This window comes from Coffea arabica, chromosome 8c, assembly GCF_036785885.1.
Source record: "Coffea arabica cultivar ET-39 chromosome 8c, Coffea Arabica ET-39 HiFi, whole genome shotgun sequence".
Taxonomy (NCBI): domain Eukaryota; kingdom Viridiplantae; phylum Streptophyta; class Magnoliopsida; order Gentianales; family Rubiaceae; genus Coffea; species Coffea arabica.
In genome coordinates this window covers 2,999,943-3,005,564 of record NC_092325.1, presented here as the reverse complement: position 1 = coordinate 3,005,564, position 5,622 = coordinate 2,999,943, and the positions used below count along the sequence as shown (strand labels likewise).

General features: G+C 36.1%; 1 pseudogene; it reads right to left on the bottom strand.

Moving 5' to 3' along the window:
* Window positions 1–1,088: 1,088 nt before the first annotated feature.
* On the bottom strand, window positions 1,089–4,172 carry LOC113707095 (cytochrome P450 94A1-like; annotated as a pseudogene).
* Between the last annotated feature and the right edge of the window lie 1,450 nt (window positions 4,173–5,622).

The following is a 5,622-nucleotide window of genomic DNA, read 5'->3' as shown; positions in this document are numbered from 1 at the left end:
CTGTGAAGACTAGGACCGTGCAAAATCGAAAAATTCCGATTTACAGACCGAATTCGAATTGAATTCGGAATTTTGAATTTGGTAATTCGTAATGAAAATCAGAATATCCGAATTTGAATTAGGCGAAATCAGGTCGAATTTGGTAATGAGATTTTTCAAATCGAAAATTTCAATTTCGAATTCACAATTCGAAATTGAAATCGAAATCGAAATTCGAAATTCCTATTTCGATTTCAAATCCATTTTTCATATATATATATATAATATAACATTTATATTACAATAATAATTTTTATATTCTTGAATTTTATGATTCGAAATTCCTATTTCGATTTCAAATTCGTTTTCATATATATATATAATATAACATTTATATAATAATAATAATTTTTATATTCATGAATTCCGTGAAATCGGAATTTACCGAATTCCGAATTGAATTCGGAGTTGATAAATTCAAAATCGAATTCGATCGGAAATTCTGATAAAAATTTTGATTTCAAAGTTTAAATTACTGAATTCGATTCCGATTCACACCCTTAGTGAAGACAACCCTACTCACCACAATACGTAAATTTTTATTTTTTTATATAGATTTTTATTATTACACTGACCCGACACCTGTCAATAGAGCATTAGCAAAATAGAGAGATAAAAAAGAGAAGTAAAAATGATAAGAAAAGGAAGAGAAGAGAGAGATGGAGTCTTTAGAAGAGAAAGAGACAAAAAGCATTAGCAAAAATTAGACAGAGAAAAAAGAGAAGGAAAGATGAGAAAAAAAGGAAAAGAAGACAGAGGCGGCGTCTTTTGAGTCTGACCTATGGTTAGACTTAGAAAAAGGCTCGCGCAACGCGCTAAAAAGATAAGAAAGAGCACGTGAGAACGACGAAAACATGTGCAAGACTACCAAACTCTTGGCTCTTTTAGGAAAATTTGCCAAATTGGTCCCTGACATTTTCACGAAAAACTTTTTTAGTCCCAACATTTAAAATTAGCCAGAATCATCCCTAACATATAAATAATGAACCATTTTGATTCTAAGGCTCCTATTTGTTCATTTCTCCGACTGAAAATAGTACGCCTCTCTGTTACATTGACATATTTTTAAGGACAAAATTGGAAGACACCAGTACCTTAAATCCCCACAAGAACACTGGCTCCACTCCTTCCTCTATTCCCAACACCACCTTAAATCGTTGTAGGACACCAGCAACCACCCTCCTCATCTGCAGGAAAGCCATCTCCTTTCCAAGACAAATCCTTAGGCCAGCCTGAAATATAAGGTAGGTGTACGAGTACTTACCTACAAAGTTCCACTTTCCGCTCAGTCCATCCCTCTCCAACCATCTCTTTGGCTTGAATTCCACCCAATCCAAACCCCACACCTCCTCTATCCTACCAATTGCATAGGGATGATAAGTCACCCTGGTGCCCTTCCTAACAACTATCCCATCGGGCAATACATCCTCCTCTGTTGCTTCTTTGGTATCTATAGGAACCGGTGGGTAGAATCTCATGGTTTTGCAAAGTGAAGCATGCGTGTAAACCATGTCCTTAACTTCATCATATACCGGAGATTCAGACTTTCTTTGATTTCTTCTATGATTTTCTTCTCAACATTTGGATTGCCAAAGACTAACCAGAAGAACCATGTTAATGCGACAAAGGTTGTGTCTCGGCCTGCCAAGATAAAGCTGAAAACAATGGGCCTGTTTGGAACCTGAGTTTTTTGGGAGTTTGTCTAAAACTTTATTGTAGTGCATTGTAGAAGTTTTTGAAAAAATTTTGTAGAAGTTTTTGTAGGGTGAAAATTTTTTTTTTCCTTTTCTTTTTTTTCTCTCTCTTTCTTTTTCTCTTTCTTTTTCTTTTTCTTTTTCTTTCCTTTTTTTTTTCTTTCCTCTCTTCTTCTTCTTCTTCTTATTCTTCCTTCCCCATCCCCTTTCCCCGTTACCTCCGCCACCCCCAGCAGCAACTCCACCAATGCCACCTCCCGCCACCCCTCTCCTCCCTTTCCCCTTCTCCTCCCCTCTGCCCCGCCACCCCCCTTTGCGCCTTCGCCCTCTGCCCCGCCACCCCCTCTGCCCCGTCACCCCCTCCCCCACCCCTGCAAAAGCTCCCCCGCCACCCCTCCCTCTCCCTCTCCCTCTCCCTCTCCGCCACCCTCTTTGCCCACCACCCTTGCAAAAGCTTCCCCGCCACCCCTCCCTCTCCCTTTCCCTCTGTCGCCACCTGAGTTTTGCACATGAGTTTTGCAGCAACAGAAATGATTTTTTTTCCAATGTTCCATCTCCCTCTCCTCTCCTTATCTTGCCGGCAGAATAAGCAGCAATAGCCGAGTGTAATTTTTTTTTTTTTTGCAATTTTCCTTCTCCCCAAGCTGCGGGAAGGGGAAGGTGGCGGGGAAAGGCAGAGGGAAAGAGGGAAGGGAAAGAGGGGAGGGGAGAGGGAGAAAGAAAGAAAAAAGAAAAAAGAGATTTTGGAAACCAACATATCGGTCAAAGGGGGAAGGGAGGGAGAGAAAAAAAAAAAAAAAAAGAGGAAGGCCGGCAAAAGTTGGCCGGAATAGTTATCGGCGCTGGAAGCGGTGGTAGAGGTAGTGCCGGTTGGGTGAGGGAGGCAAAAGAAGAAAAGTTGAAGGGAAAGTTTTTTGTGTATTATTTTGAAGTGTGTAAGTAAAAAACTTTGATAAGTTTTTTTGGGTTCCTGTAGCAAAAGTTGTTAAAAAACTAGTAACTCAAAAACTTGGCCAAAAACTTCACTTCCAAACAAGCTCAATGTTGGTGACGAAATCTTCATTGGAGTGGCCTAGGCTTAAGAATCGTGACAAGAGATCAAGTGAATCAATTGATGATTTTTCTTCCACTTCTGCCTTCTTTTCTTTGATTATCTGCTTAGCAAATTCCCGAACTTGATCAACAGCTTCCTTAACTTTCCTCTCTGATCCAACATTCAGAGCTCGTTTAACCTTCCAAATCAAGGGAACAGAGGAATTGAATCTTTTAGTACTGATTCGCATGGCATCTTCAAAAGCAACAGCAAATTCAGCCTTTGGCAGCTGAGTTTGCAGCTGAGTTTTGGATTTTCTGATTTGTCTTTTAGGGGGAAAATTAGGGTTTTTTGTTATTGTAATTTTAGGAGGAAAGTTGAAAAGAGGTACTTTTATTTTCAACCGGGAATGAAGTTTGTTTTTCGATTTTGCCCTTAAAAATATGCCCATGTGAGAGAGATGTGCTATTTTTAATCAGAGAAATGTGCAAATATGAACATTAGGATCAAAATGGATCATAATTTATATGTTAGGAACGATTCTGGTTGATTTTAAATATTGAGAACTAAAAAAGTTTTTTGGGAAAATGTTAGGGACCAAGTTGGCAAATTTCCCTCTGGAGAATTGAATTTGAGCCAAAGCTCGGATGGAAATCTCGTCAACTATAATCAAGCAAAACGAATCGCACATGTACACGTGTTCGCGCCTCTTTTCTTTTGCTTGCTACTCTAGCCCATCAAAGCTAAAAGTTATTATGCAGAATAAATAAGAATTAATTTTCATTATATTAATAGTGTACACACTATTACTATTAATTGTATGACAACTAATATTAACTAAAATTTAAGGTTTAAATTTATTGTTGGATATATGATAACTAATCTTAATTAAAATTTAAAATCTAAAAAGAATATTAATTAGAATTTAAAATCCAAATTCACTGTTAAATGTATGACAATTAATCTTAATTAGAATTTAAAATCTAAATTTTTATATGTATGTTATGCATCTAATCGTGATAATATATATATTAATAGTGTATATAAGATTAGCTCAATAAATAAATAAATAAATAGTCAACGTTGAAAGTCAAGCTGCCATAAAACTTGGAAGTCAAGTCTCCAGAAAGGTTGGGACAAAACTATTCCCACATTGTACATGGACAAACTCTCATTCTCGTTTTGTTTGGTTTGGCCTTTACCTCTTTAAAAGTCTCTGACCCCTAAATGCTGTTAAGTGGCCTAAAAAGGCATGGGAATAACCATAGAAGAAAACATTCATTTGGCAATATAATTACTTCTATAAGATATCTATTATGTCCCTCATTTTAAAATGTGTAAAATTTGTTAGTTTATGTTACTCAAATTTGATCAATCCCCACCTGAGCAAGCTTAAACATTGCCATGCTCGAGATTTTTTATTTTAGCTTGCTTGAGTTGATATCAAGCAAAGTTATCACCAACAAATACATCCCCAAGGGTTTGGGAAAATGATGAAAGGAAAGGGATAGAAAATTAGAGGTGGGGATAGGAAGCAAGAGGAAAGGGAAAGAAAATACTAAGAAGTTAGAGAATTGTGGGAAAAGATGAAAAATAAAGGTCAACTACAAGGATGGGCGGAGAAAAGAGGAAAAAAAAAAGGGAATTGTGAAAATATGACAGAAGTGACAAAGAATGACAGGAAGAATAGCACTTTAGTAAGAGATGTGAAGGTCATACGATGCAGCAGATGGCCAGCTGGCAAGTAAGAGAGGATGAAAAGAGTAATAAGTATTATTAATTTTGAAAATTTAAAAACCACAACTTACAAAGATTTTTTTAATCTATATTATAGTTTATGAAAAACATTATTTTATAAACACTCGATAATTTTAGGGGTACAAAATAGGAGAAATTTTTTTTCTAAAATCGAGGAAAATGAATTAGTTATAATTTATATTTTTTATACTATAAATATTGATACATGGGTATAAATTTTGATATATGGATTTTTTTTTTTTTTTTTGTAAGCGGGAGGACTCGAACCCGAGATCTCTTGCTTACACTCCCTCTCCCCGTACCACCCAACCCAACCTCTTGCTTGGATATAAATTGTAATCAATATTATAAATTTAATATAATTTTTTAACTTTTTTCATATACTTTATCCTGTACCACAATATATACTAGTATATATTATTATTTTGAATTGAAATATAAACCGTGCGGTCTGCATAGAATGTCCTTGGTAGGAATTGTAGCTGTGGTTTGTTGTTGTTGACTGACCACTCTGCTTGGACCAATGTTTTGAAAATTGGACCGGACCGGTCGGTTCGACCGGTTGAACCGTGAACCGGCCATGGCGCCGGTCTGGTTCAATGACATTGTTGACTTTGCTAGAAACCCGGTCAAAGACCGGTTGAACCGTGAATACCGCCGAACCGGATTGAACCGGCGGTTTTTCGGTTTTCAGCTTTCCCCTTTTTTTCTTTTAGTTTTGCAAAATGCAACAATCAATATTCGAACCCAAGACCTTTGTAATAAAAGACCAATGTATTAACCGTTGCACCATCACATCATATTAGTTTTTTTTGATAACTTATTTATATAAAGCAAATACTCATATTTCTTTTTTCCATTTTTCTTACAAAATCTAATCCCCTCATGGCTCTTTCTTTTTAATTTTCAACTCTCTCTCTCTCTCTCTCTATCCTCTTTTCTTTTGTCACTCCCTTTTTAATCAAACCTCTTTTTTTTTAATTTATTAATGTTTTCTTCCATCTTTTAATTTTGTTTTTGTCCATTAAATTGAAAAAAGTTAAAAAAGAATTTTTTTAACCCAAATTATTTAATGCCACAATCACTCACTTTTATCTT